Consider the following 13348-nt stretch of genomic DNA (forward strand, 5'->3'; position numbering starts at 1 on the left):
TTAGCACCCTAGTATGATATGTCATTCACCTTTTACATGTTTTTTCTATTTGAGATGAACTAAATCCTAATTCATGTACGGAATTTTCAATTAACATTTAGGTGTTGTGTATTCAAACATAAATCCTAATTCATGTACGGATTTTTCAATTAACATTTAGGTGTTGTGTATTCAATCATAAATTTTTGTATGCGTCTAGTCATTGTGCAGCAGGGGCTACTTGTAGGTATTATTTGTATTATGGGATTACTTGCTTGTAGGGTGTTACCGGTTTTGGTCAGTGTATTACTTATATTATTCTGGGGCTACTTGTAGGGTGTTACTGATTTTGCTCAGGGGTTACTTGTAGGGGGTTACTGGTTTGGTATGGGGGTTTGGTCTGGGGTTCCTTGTAGGAGTTGCTCATAATACAAGTAACACATATAAGTAACCCCAAGATACAAGTAACCCCTAACAAAACCAGTAACAGCCTACAAATAACTCATGTCGCACTATGTGACCTGCCGCACTAAAAAAACCTCTGATATTCAATTAGAAAAAAGGATGTCTTTTGTTATAATTAGAGTGAGCCACAAAGGTATTATCAATTACAATAAATTAAAGGAAAAATACACTTTAATAATCCCAACTTTGGCCAATTTACTTTAAATAATCTCAACTTTTGATTATTCTGCAATGATCCCAACTTTCATATGCATTTTCTTTCTTCAATTTCAAACCGGTCAACAAAAGTCAACAACCCATTATTCTAGGTTACCCAACACGTGTCAACACGTGATTGGTTTATAAATAAGAAAAAAAAATTAAAAAATCCAAAACAACCAGCCACCACGCATCCACGCCCACCAACCACCACGTCCACCAGCAACCAATGGTGGCCCTTCTCCCAGCCTACCCCCGAAACCACCACCTCCCAGTCCCTAGCCACCGATTTTTCGCTGCCCAACCACCATAACATCGAAAATCGGCCCCTCCATCCAAACCCACCTCGGAAAACGGCGCCCCCTCCCACCCACACCACCATCGCCCATAAAACCCAAAACCAATATAACCAAAGCCCACATCCCTGAAACCGTCCCTATCCCCTCTTGTGACGAGAGGGTTTCCGTTAGGTCGAAAAAGTGGGTTTGGGTTTCGTGGGTGGTCAGGGTTCGTGGGAGATCGGAGTTCGTGGGTGGTTTGGGTTTCGTGGGTTAGTCGGGATTTCGGGGTTGGTGGGTTTCGTGAATGAGATCGGCATTTTAGGGGTGGTCGGGATTCGTGGGTGGTGGGAGTTCGTGGTGGCCGGATCCCGTGGTGGCTTGGCTATGGGTCTTCCGGTTGGGGAAGTGCGGCCACCAGCGTTGGATGGCTGGTGGTCTTTGATTTATTTTTATTTTTTTTTAATTTTATTAATTTAAATTTTTTTTTTTTAACCAATTAGAAAGAGACACCTGACATATGATTTTTTTTAAAATATATATATATATATATATATATATATATATATATATATATATATATATATATATATATATATATATATATATATATATATATATATATATATATATATATATATATATATATATATATATATATTAACCCTTTCTTCAGGTAACCGGTAATCCGGATTGAAGAAAGAAAACACATATGAAAGTTGGGATCATTGCAGAATAATCGAAAGTTGGGATTATTTAAAGTAAATTGAGCAAAGTTGGGATTATTAAAGTGTATTTTTCCTAAATTAAAATTAGAAAGAAAACTTCGCTTGTAATTTATTTCCTCTGTTTTGTAACACAACGCTTATTTAAAATAGAAATGTAATAATAATTGTAATTTACAACACATTATAATTAAAAAGTTTTTTTGTTTAAAGTTATAGGTCCTGTTTGGGAGAAAGCTGAAAGCTGAAGCTGATTGAGTTAGCTGATTTTGACTAGCTGATTTTATTAACTGATTTGACTAACTTATTGTATTAACTGATTGTATAAAAGTGTTTGTAAATAGCTGATTACTTAAAGATGTTTAAGTATGCAAAATGATCAATAAGGATATTGGCATATTTAACTTTGAAGGATTAGCTATTTAATAAAAGAAAAATTACACTATAAACTTTGTAATGTTACAATCATTTTTATGATATTAAAAAAATTTATGTTTATTAAATTAAACCTGTTTCTTCAAAAAAAATTATCTGACATAAAAAAAACAAATAATTACAAAAAACATGACTGATAAATTAAAAAAAAAAAACAAATTTATTTGGTTTGGGTCAAGGATTTCGAAAATTTTAGAGGAGATAAGAATTACTAAAAGTTAGATTAAAACATTTTGAAAGAAAAAAAAAACAATAAAAAAAACCAAAAAAAAAACTGTACTAAAAAAAATAATAAACAAAACAAAGAAAATTAAAGGAAAAGATTGTTAAAAAAAAATAAGGAAAAGAAATTGAGAAAATTAACAAAATTAGATCTACTATGGAGTATGTGGACTTGAGGTAGGAATAAGTGAGAAATGAATTGCAATTGCATTGCTGACTTGCTGTATGTCATATGGCTTAATACCATGAGGGCAAATTCGTAATTTAAACTCACCTAACCAAATAAGCTTTTTGGAAACGTTGCTCATACCAACGTTTTGTAAAAAAGCTTATTGAGGTAAATAAGCTCTTCCAATAAACTTGCTACCAAACACTAGTATTAACTTATTTGACTAGTCAATCAGCTAATGTTGGTCAAATAAGCTAATTTTCCCCCAATAAATTATTTACCAAACAGGGTCATAATGTTGTATTATTTTCCTTGTTTAAATTCATGGGCACATGGGACATGGCTCTCTAAATTCATACTCCCATATTAAATATTATACGGAGTATTAAATTATATGAAGGCTATTTTTCTTTAACATTACGAAAAGAAAAAAAACGTGTATTGTAAATATAATACTTCCTCCGTTTTTTTATTATTGCACCATAAGGGTTGGGTGCAAATATTTTGGTAGTGGAAAAAAGTAAGAGAGAGAAAGGTAAAAATACAAAATTGCCCATGTGACATATAGATAAACTAAAAAGTACGTGTAAAAAGTAAGGGTATGTTGGGTATTTGTAGTGTGAACACAAATAATTTTTTTCCTAAAAAGGAAATGATGCAATATTTGTGAAACTTCCAAAAAATGCAAGTGGTGCAATAATAAAAGAACGGAGGAAGTATAAAAAACGAGCAATATTACATCGATAATAATGCGTGATGTCGGTTGTTGATTTGACATTACTCCGTACTACATACTGGTATATTTTTTACATTATTCTTTGATTGTGCTCCGCGTGGCATTGGAAACAATAAACTCTTAGTACTCTCTCCGTTTCTTAATACAAAGCCTCATTTTCTTTTTGGATAAATATAAATACAATATCTCTTTTTATTTAAATATTACATTTTTTTTTAACATTATTATTATTTTTTTAATGAGTTGTCATCTTTATTGTACTTTTAACATCAATTCTCAACACTTTCTCTCTCTGTTGTTAAATTATTTTCAATTATTGTTTCTTTCTCTATCTCTATCTAACCCCACATGCACAAATTTACTTTTAATCATTAGTTTTAAAGAATTTACCGCTTTCTTAATTCCGGTACATATATACTTTAGTTTTATCCCCTTGGAAGTATCTTTCTCCCTAAACTTCCCCTTTCTATCTATACTATCTATGGCTCTATGCTAATATATTTTTATTTTATTTTTTTTTAAAAATAAAAATTGCTAAGAACGTCCATGTGTCACGTAGTCCCCTCATTGTGTCACATCACCCAATCTACTCCGTAATGACAATTATATTTGAGGGAAGGGTATTCACTTACCTCCCCCCCCCCCCCTCCCTCCCTCAAATTGTGTAGCTCGTCAATCTATGCTAGGTTGACCCATGAAGATTCCGGTCCGATAAAACCCTTCATCTAAACTGGAAAAAATATCCTTGAAGCTATGTAACCCCACCACTACCAATCAATGTTCAACATGTTTGAACCCTCAACTATATTAAGTGGAAAGGAAAAAAATAATAAATAATCCTAGCAAATTTTGAATGATCTCTTAATAAACTTATACAATGTCATAACTTCCTCTATAGCTCTAGTATCAAGTTGGTTCCTTGCAAGTGGTGGGAAGAACCACCAATATCCAGTAACCATAACAAATCCAACCGTCAACGGCCCAGTTACAGCCCAATGTAAGCCCAATCTTTGGCCCAAAATATCCTTCAATGAAAACTCCAACAACACACAAAGGCCATGCAACACAAAAAACCATGCAACTTCCCACGAGGGACTCACACGTGCCAAATAACAAAAAATTAGCTCATGCATTAGCCCAGACACCAAAAATGCCGCCATCACACCAGATAAAGAGGCCCAATACAGGCCCAAATAGTTAGTCAAAAACGCTCTAATTGGAAAATATATAGTGTGACGTAGTATATCTGTTACGATGAGGTTCCACCTCTTCCCCCAAAAATCGCCAAGAGATGTTGACAAGTAAGGCTCATCGGACGGTGGAAGTAGCTCCTCACCCATGATGGACCCCACAATTTTATTGACGATCCCCATAAAAACATCAATAAGTAAATATAACATACAACCATGCATTACAAAGAGCAAACCTCGATTTAACATCTCTTTGTAAATATCACAAATAGCCACCATAACGGTGGAAATTACCGTTTTCCACCAAGAGTTTGATAGGAAAAATATAATGGGTTTTCTAATTTGAGACGATGGGTATTTATTTTTTATTTTAATGGGAAAAGCGGAAATTAGTATAAAATTTATCAATGATAAATGAGAAGATGATAAAGGGCCGAGATTGAAAGAGAATAAAAGAAGTTTGAAGTTAGCGAGCCATGTAATGAAGAAAACAGTGATTCCGGCGGGGAGGATTGAGGAGAGCGTAAGTGGTAAAATGGTAAAAAGGGTGAAGATTGGAAGAAGAGAGAAAAACCTAAGTTTACCTTTGGGAATTTTGGATGCAATATAATAGCAATAACAAAGAGAAGCTAATACTATTGACCATAGTTGGAGCAATGCCTTTGCTTCACTTTCTACAATCATTGAGTTTTTTTTTTTTTTTTCTTTTGAATTTTGGCCTTTTGGGCTTGTTTGCCATATTAAATTCTTTTTATGATTTAGTATAAATTTAAAATTGTATGACAAAGTTAGACGTCAAAAATTGTAAATGTAATTGATAATTATTGATTTAGTTTATGTGTTATATGTTCTTGTATATGTGTTTCCTACTCCTATTTCTTCCTTAAAATCGGTTTTATCCACGCATGAAATGTTGGCCTTGCAAAAGGGGTCTATGAAGGCGTGTGTTTGCATGTGCTTTTCTTTTTTAGCTTACTTCAATTCGTGTGAGAGATCATAGATTGTCCTTGTAAGTTGTAACTAGTTTAATTTGATCATGTAAACTTGATGTTGAGATAAGAAAATAAAGAAAATGATTCACTTCAAAGTATTCATATACCCCCACGTCAAAGAAGAATGTAAATTACAGCGATGTGAAAGAAGGTATAAAGAATGTGTGATTTGCAACAAAGATCGTAACTTTGCTGAAATGATGTTTTATTTGATTCAATTGTCATGAATTTGTTTGATATAAATCTCTTTGTAAATATCGTATGGATTTTTTAATTTATGAATCAATCTTTGTTCAAAAAGTATGCATATACTTTTGTGGCTTCGTAAAAGATATAAGATGATTGTACAGAGTTGTAACTTATGAAAAATGTGTTGCATAACCTTGATCGATTATTAGCAAGTAGTAAAATAATTAGCTACTTGGCGTTCTGGTTAAAACTTTATAAGTTTTAATAATATAAACTTTTATTTTAACAAATAATAAATACGTACTAATGGTATTTTTATATAGTGTAATATGATTGCAAAGCTCTATATAGAAAATAATATAAGGAATATAAAGTTAATATGAATGTAACTAGAGCTGTCAAAAGTTGACCCGAACCGAAATACCGACTCAAACCCGATTATTAACCGACCCATCTGAATCCGAAAAAATGGTGACCCAAACTCGACCCGGCCTGAAACTAACCCTAAACTCGAGTTGACCCGAGTATATGAGACCCGAATCCGAACATGAACTGACCTAGAGATGACTCGACCCTAATATAGCCCGTAAATTATTGACCTAAACTGAATCCGACTTGAACCGAAATTGACCCAAACCCGTTTTAACCTGTCAAAACCCAATTTTAACTCGACTTGTTACTAACCTGACCTGAATTCAACCCGACCCGTTCCAAACCCGACCCGAATTTAAACCAACCTGTTACAAACCCGACCTGAAATCAACCCGACTTGTTATTAACCTGACCCAAATTCAACCCGACTTGTTATTGACCCGACCCAAATTTTACCAGACCCGACCCAAAAATTCAACCCGATTTGTTACTAACCCGACTCGAAATCAACACTACTTGTTATTGACCCGACCTAAATTCAACCCAAATTGTTCCTGACCCGATTTCAAATCACCTTAAATGCAATTTAGACCACCTTATTATTGTTGATCAAAGCATTTTGTCTAAGGAGACCAAGTCGGTCCAGGCTAGCAAAAGAAAGGAGCATCATCCTCAAATTTAAGAGTTAAATTATTAACTTGAACATAACCCGACTTGACTCCGAGAATGACCCGACTTGGAAATGACCCAACCTGATTATAACCCGCAAATTATTGACTTGAACCGAACCTGACTTGAACCCGAGAATGACCTTACTTGAAAATGACCCGACTTGATTATGACCCGCAAATTATTAACGTGAACCGAACCCGATTAAAACACGAGAATGACCCGATCTGATTCTAACTCGCAAATTATTGACTTGAACCGAACCCGACTCGAACCCGAGAATTACCCTAACCCGTTTTAACCCGTGAAAATCCGAATCAAACCCGACCTATTGTTCACTCAACTAGTTATTAACTCGACCTAAACCCGACCCAAATCCGATAAGAAGTATGACTCGACGTGACCCGACTCAAGCATGACCCAACCCAAACCCGGCCCGTATAGGTTATGGAATTAATCCGAATTGAACCGACCCGAGGTGACCCGACCCACTCTTACTGACCCAAACCCGACCTGTTTACCCGAATTGACAGCTCTACCTAAAACCTCCAAAATTTCTCAAAAAACGTGGATATTAGCCTTCAATTTTGGAATTTTTTTGACTTTTTTTCACCCGGAAATAAAAATTACCAAAATGTTTACCATGGTCCCTATTACCCTCAGGGAGTCCATTTGGCTGGGTGGAACCATCCAATTTGCCTTTAAACGACCAATTTACCGGTTTACAACTTGCACCGATTTCATTAACTACTCAAGCTTACCACGAACATTTATGACAACATATAATGATCATATATGGTTCCCAACGGAATTATATGACCTCGAGATGTATCTCCTAAAATCTCAAGCCTTTTCGACACCGGGCCCCAGAACCTCCAAAATTTCTCAAAAAGCGTGGATATTCGCCTTTAATTTTGGAATTTTTGACTTTTTTCAGCAGGAAATAAAAATTGCCGAAATGTTTACCATGGTCCCTAATACCATCCGAGACTCCAATTGGGTGGGTGAAACCATCCAATTTGCCTTTAAACGACCAATTTATCAGTTTACAACTTGCACCGATTTCATTAACTCAAGTCTACCACGAACATTTATGACAACATATAATGATCATATATATATGGTTCCAAACGGCATTATATGACCCCGAGTTGTATCCCCTAAAATCTTAAGGCTTTTCGTCAACGGGCCCCGAAACCTCCAAAATTTCTCAAAAAGCGTGGATATTAGCCTTTAATTTTGAAAATTTTTTACTTTTTTTGGCCCGAAAATAAAAATTGACGAAATATTTACCATGGTCCCTAATACTTTCCGAGAGTCCTATTGGGTGGGTGGAACCATCCAATTTTCCTTTACCGATTTAGATCTTGCATCGATTTCATTAACTGAATCCTACCACGAACATTTATGACAACATATAATAATCATATATGGTTCCAAACGGCTATATAAGACACCAAGATATATCTATTCCCTGGAATTTCAAGACTTTTCGACACCGAGTCCTGAAACCTTCAAAATTTCGCAAAATTCGTGGATATTAGTCTTCAATTTTGGAATTTTTTTCGCTCGGAAATAAAAATTGCCAAAATGTTTACCATGGACCTTAATACCCTCCGGGAGTCCAATTGGGTGGGTGGAACCATCCAATTTGCCTTTAAATGACCAATTTACCGGTTTACAACTTGCATCGATTTTATTAACTCAAGTCTACCACGAACATTTATGACAACATATAATGATCATATATGGTTTAAACAGTATTATATGACCATGAGATGTATCCCCTAAAATCTCAAAGCTTTTCCATACCGGGTCCTGAAACCTAAAAAATTTCTCAAAACGCGTGGATATTAGCCTTTAATTTTGGAACTTTTTAACTTTTTTTTCGCCCGAAAATAAAATTTCTGAAATGTTTATCATGGTTCCGAATACCCTCCGATAGTCCAATTGGGTGGGTGGAACCACCAATTTGCCTCTAAACGATCAATTTACCGGTTTACAACTTGTACTAATTTCATTAACTCAAGCCTACCACGAACATTTATAACAATAAATAATGATCATATATGGTTCCAAACGATATTTTATGACCCCGAGATGTATTCCCTAGAATTTCGAGACTTTTAGACACCGGGCCCTAAAGACTCCAAAATTTCTCAAAAAGCGTGGATATTAGCCTTTAATTTTTGGATTTTATGACTTTTTTTCGCCCGTAAATAAAAATTTCCAAAATTTTTACCATAGTCCCTAATACCCTCCAGGAGTCCAATTGTATAGGTGGAATTACCATCCAATTTGCCTTTAAACGACCTATTTACCGGTTTACAACTTGCACCGATTTCATTAACTCAGGCTTACCACGAACATTTATGACAACATATAATGATCATATATGGTTCCAAACGGCATTATATGACCCCGAGATGTAATCCTAAAATTTCAAGGCTTTTTGACACAGGAACTCGAAATCTCCAAAATTTCTCAACAAACATGGATCTTAGACTCTTACTTTAAATCGTTTTGACTTTTTTTTTACGCCTGAAAATAAAAACTGCCGAAATGTTTACCATGGTCCCTAATATCCTCCTAAAGTCCGATTGGGTGGGTGGAACCATCCAATTTGCCTTTAAACGGCCAATTTATCGAGTTACAACTTACACTGATTTCATTAAACCAAGCCAACCACGAACATTTATGACAACATATAATGATCATAAATTGTTCCAAACGGCATTATACGACCCCGAGATGTATTCCCTAAAATTTCAAGACTTTTTGACACTGGGCCTCGAAACCTCCAAAATTTCTCAAAAAACATGGACCTTAGCCTTCAATTTTGGAAATTTTTTACTTTTTTTTTGCTAGAAAATAAAAATTGCCGAAATTTATACCACGATCCCTAATACCCTCTGGTAGTCCAATTGGGTGGGTGGAACCATCCAATTTGCTTTTAAACGACCAATTTACCGGTTTACAACTTGCATCGATTTCATTAACTCAAGCCTACCAAGACATTAATGACAACAAATAGTGATCATATATGGTTCCAAAGACCATTATATGACCCCCAGCTGTATTACCTAAAATCTCAAGGTTTTTCGATACCGAGCCCCACAACCTCCAAAATTTCTCAAAAAAGGTGGATAGTAGTCTTTAAATTTGGAATTTTTAGACTTTTTTCTCTCAGAAATAATAATTGCCGAAATGTTTACCATGGTCCTTAATACGCTTTGGGGGTCCAGTTGGGTGAGTGGAACCATCCAATTTGCCTTTAAACGACCTATTTACCAGTTTATAACTTGCACCGATTTTATCAACTCAAGCCTACCACAAACATTTATGACAACAAATAATGATCATATATGGTTCCAAACGACATTAAATGACCCCGAGATGTATCCCCTAGAATTTCAAGACTTTTCGACACTGGGCCCCGAATCCTCCAGAATTTCTCAAAAAGCGTGAATAATGCCTTCAATTTTGAAAATTTTGACTTTTTTTCGTCCGGAAATAAAAATTACCGAAATATTTACCATGGTCCTTAATACCGTCCAGGAGTCCCGTTGGGTTAGTGGAACCATCCAATTTGCCTTTAAACGACCAATTTATCAGTTTACAACTTGCACTGATTTCATTAACTCAAGCCTACCACGAACATTTATTACAACAAATAATAATCATATATGTTTCCAAACAACAATATATGACCCCGAGATATATCTGCTAAAATTTCAAGACATTTCGACACCAGGCCCCGAAACCTCCAAAATTTCTCGAAAAATGTGGATATTAGCCTTCAATTTTGGAATTTTTTAACTTTTGTTCGCCCGGAAATAAAAATTGCCGAAATGTTTACCATGGTCCCTAATACCATCCGGGAGTCCAATTGGGTTAGTGGAACCATCCAATTTGCCTTTAAACGACCAATTTAATTACTGATTTACAACTTGCACGGATTTCATTAACTCAAGCCTACTACGAACATTTATAACAACATATAATGATCATATATGGTTCCAAACGGCATTATATGACTCCAAGATGTATCCCCTAAAATATTTATACTTTTCTACACTGGGCCCCGAAACCTCCAAAATTTCTCAAAAAAATGGATATTAGCCTTCGATTTTGAAATTTTTTTATTTTTTTCGCCTGGAAATAAAAATTGCCGAAATGTTTACCATGGTCCTTAATATCCTCCAGAAGTCCAATTGGGTGGGTGGAACCTTCCAATTTGCCTTTAAACGACCAATTTACTAGTTTACAACTTGCACCGATTTCATTAATCCAAGCCTACCACGAACATTTGTGACAACAAATAATCACCACATTTGGTTCCAAACGGCATTATATGACCTCGAGATGTATCCCACAAAATTTCAAGACTTTTCGACACCGGGCCCTGAAACCTCCAAAATTTCTCAAAAAGCGTGGATATTGGCCTTCAATATTTGAATTTTTTGACTTTTTTCGCTCGGAAATAAAAATTTCCGAAATGTTTACCATGGTCCCTAATACCCTCCGGGAGTCCAATTGGGTTGGTGGAACCATCCAATTTTCCTTTAAACGGCCAATTTAATTACTGGTTTACAACTTGCACGGATTTCATTAACTCAAGCCTACTACAAACATTTATGACAACATATAATGATCATATATGATTCCAAACGGCATTATATGACTCAAAGATGCATCCCCTAAAATATTTATACTTCTCTACACTGGGCCTTGAAACCTCCAAAATTTATCAAAAAGCGTGGATATTAGCCTTCAATTTTGAATTTTTTTTTTATTTTTTTTATTTTTTTTCGCCTGGAAATAAAAATTGTCGAAACGTTTACCATGGTCCCCAATACCCCCCCCGGGAGTCCAATTGGGTGGGTGGAACCATCCAATTTGCCTTTAAACGACCAATTTACTGGTTTACAACTTGCACCGATTTCATTAATTCAAGCCTACCACTAACATTTGTGACGAAAAATAATGATCATATATGGTTTCAAACGGCATTATATGATCCCGAGATGTATCCTATATAATTTCAAGACTTTTCAACATCGGGCCCTGAAACCTCCAAAATTTCTCAAAAAGCGTGGATATTAGCCTTCAATTTTGGAATTTTTTGACTTTTTTTCGCTCAAAAATAAAAATTGCCGAAATGTTTACCATGGTCCATAATACCCTTTGGGTGTCCAATTGGGTGTGTGGAACCATTCAATTTGCTTTTAAACGGCCAATTTACCGGTTTACAACTTGCACCGATTTAGCGGTTGACCACGGCCAATTTAATTAACTTGCACCGAACCCGACTTGAACCGAAATTGACCCAAACCATTTTTAACCCGTCAAAACCCAAATTTAACCTGACTTGTTGCTAACCCGACCTGAATTCAACCCGACTCGTTCCTAACCCGACCCGAATTTAACCCAACCTGTTACAAACCCGACCCAAAATCAATCCGACTTGTTATTGACATGACCCAAATTCAACCTGGCTTGTTATTTACCCGACCCAAATTTTACCATACCTATTACTTACCCAACCCAAAAATTCAACCCGATTGGTTACTAGTCGACTTGAAATTAACACGACTTGTATGTTTTTGACCAAACCTAAATTCAACTCAAATTGTTCCTGTCCCGATTTCAAATCGCCTTAATGCAATTTAGACCACCTTATTATTGTTGATCAAAGCATTTTGTCCAGGGTGACCAAGTCGGTCCACGCCAGCAAAAGAAAAGGAGCATCATCCTCAAATTTAAGAGCTAAATGTAGTATATATTTGTTGTATGGTCAAAGGAGATAATTATCTTCCTAAATTATAGACTATAGTTCCCTAGTATATTGCCATATATATATTATAGTCAAAGGAAATAATTAGCTTGATAAAAATGATGATTATCTATTTATAGTTAGTTGAACCCGAATATGACCTAATTTGGAAATGACCCGACCTGATTGTAACCTGTAAATTATTGACTTGAACATAGCCCGACTTGAACCCGAGAATGACCCGACTTGAAAATGACCCAACCTGATTATAACCCACAAATTATTGACTTGAACCGAACCCGAATTGAACTCGAGAATGACCCGACCTGATTATAATCCACAAATTATTGACTTGAACCAAACCCGAGAATGACCCGACCTGATTTTAAATCACAAATTATTGACTTGAACCAAACCCGACTCGAACCCGAAAATTACCCTAACCCGTTTTAACCCGTGAAAACCCGAATTAAACCCGACCTATTGTTCACCCGACCCGAATGTAACCCGACCCAAACCCGATAAGAAGCCTGACCTGACGTGACCCGACTTAAGTATGACCCAACCCAAACCCGACCCGCATAGGTTGTGGAATTAATCTGAATTGACCCTACCCAAGTTGACCCGACCCACTCTTACCCAACCCAAACCCGACTCGTTTACCCGAATTGACAGCTGTAAATGTAACACTGCACGCACAATTGCTTCAAGGTAGAATTTGAACAAGTTGAATATCAATAACTAGCTAGCCATTGGTAAAAACCCATTTAAATTTCACCTGAGATTTTGTTAGAATGTATTTTAATTTGTAATTTCATTTAGGGATACATAATCAAGTAGAGTGAGATACAAAATAAAGCAGTTAAATTAACTCAATTTTTATAATCATAAGAAGAAAACAATAAAATTACAAATAATTTGTGATCTAACAAAGACATAATCCAAATTAAATT

General features: G+C 35.6%; 1 pseudogene; it reads right to left on the bottom strand.

Annotated features, from left to right (window-relative positions):
• Positions 1-4046: 4046 nt before the first annotated feature.
• On the bottom strand, positions 4047-5109 carry LOC145628288 (putative long-chain-alcohol O-fatty-acyltransferase 5 pseudogene; annotated as a pseudogene).
• Between the last annotated feature and the right edge of the window lie 8239 nt (positions 5110-13348).

The sequence above is a fragment of the Chenopodium album genome, chromosome 4 (genome assembly GCF_948465745.1).
Source record: "Chenopodium album chromosome 4, dcCheAlbu1.1, whole genome shotgun sequence".
In the NCBI taxonomy this organism is placed as follows: domain Eukaryota; kingdom Viridiplantae; phylum Streptophyta; class Magnoliopsida; order Caryophyllales; family Amaranthaceae; genus Chenopodium; species Chenopodium album.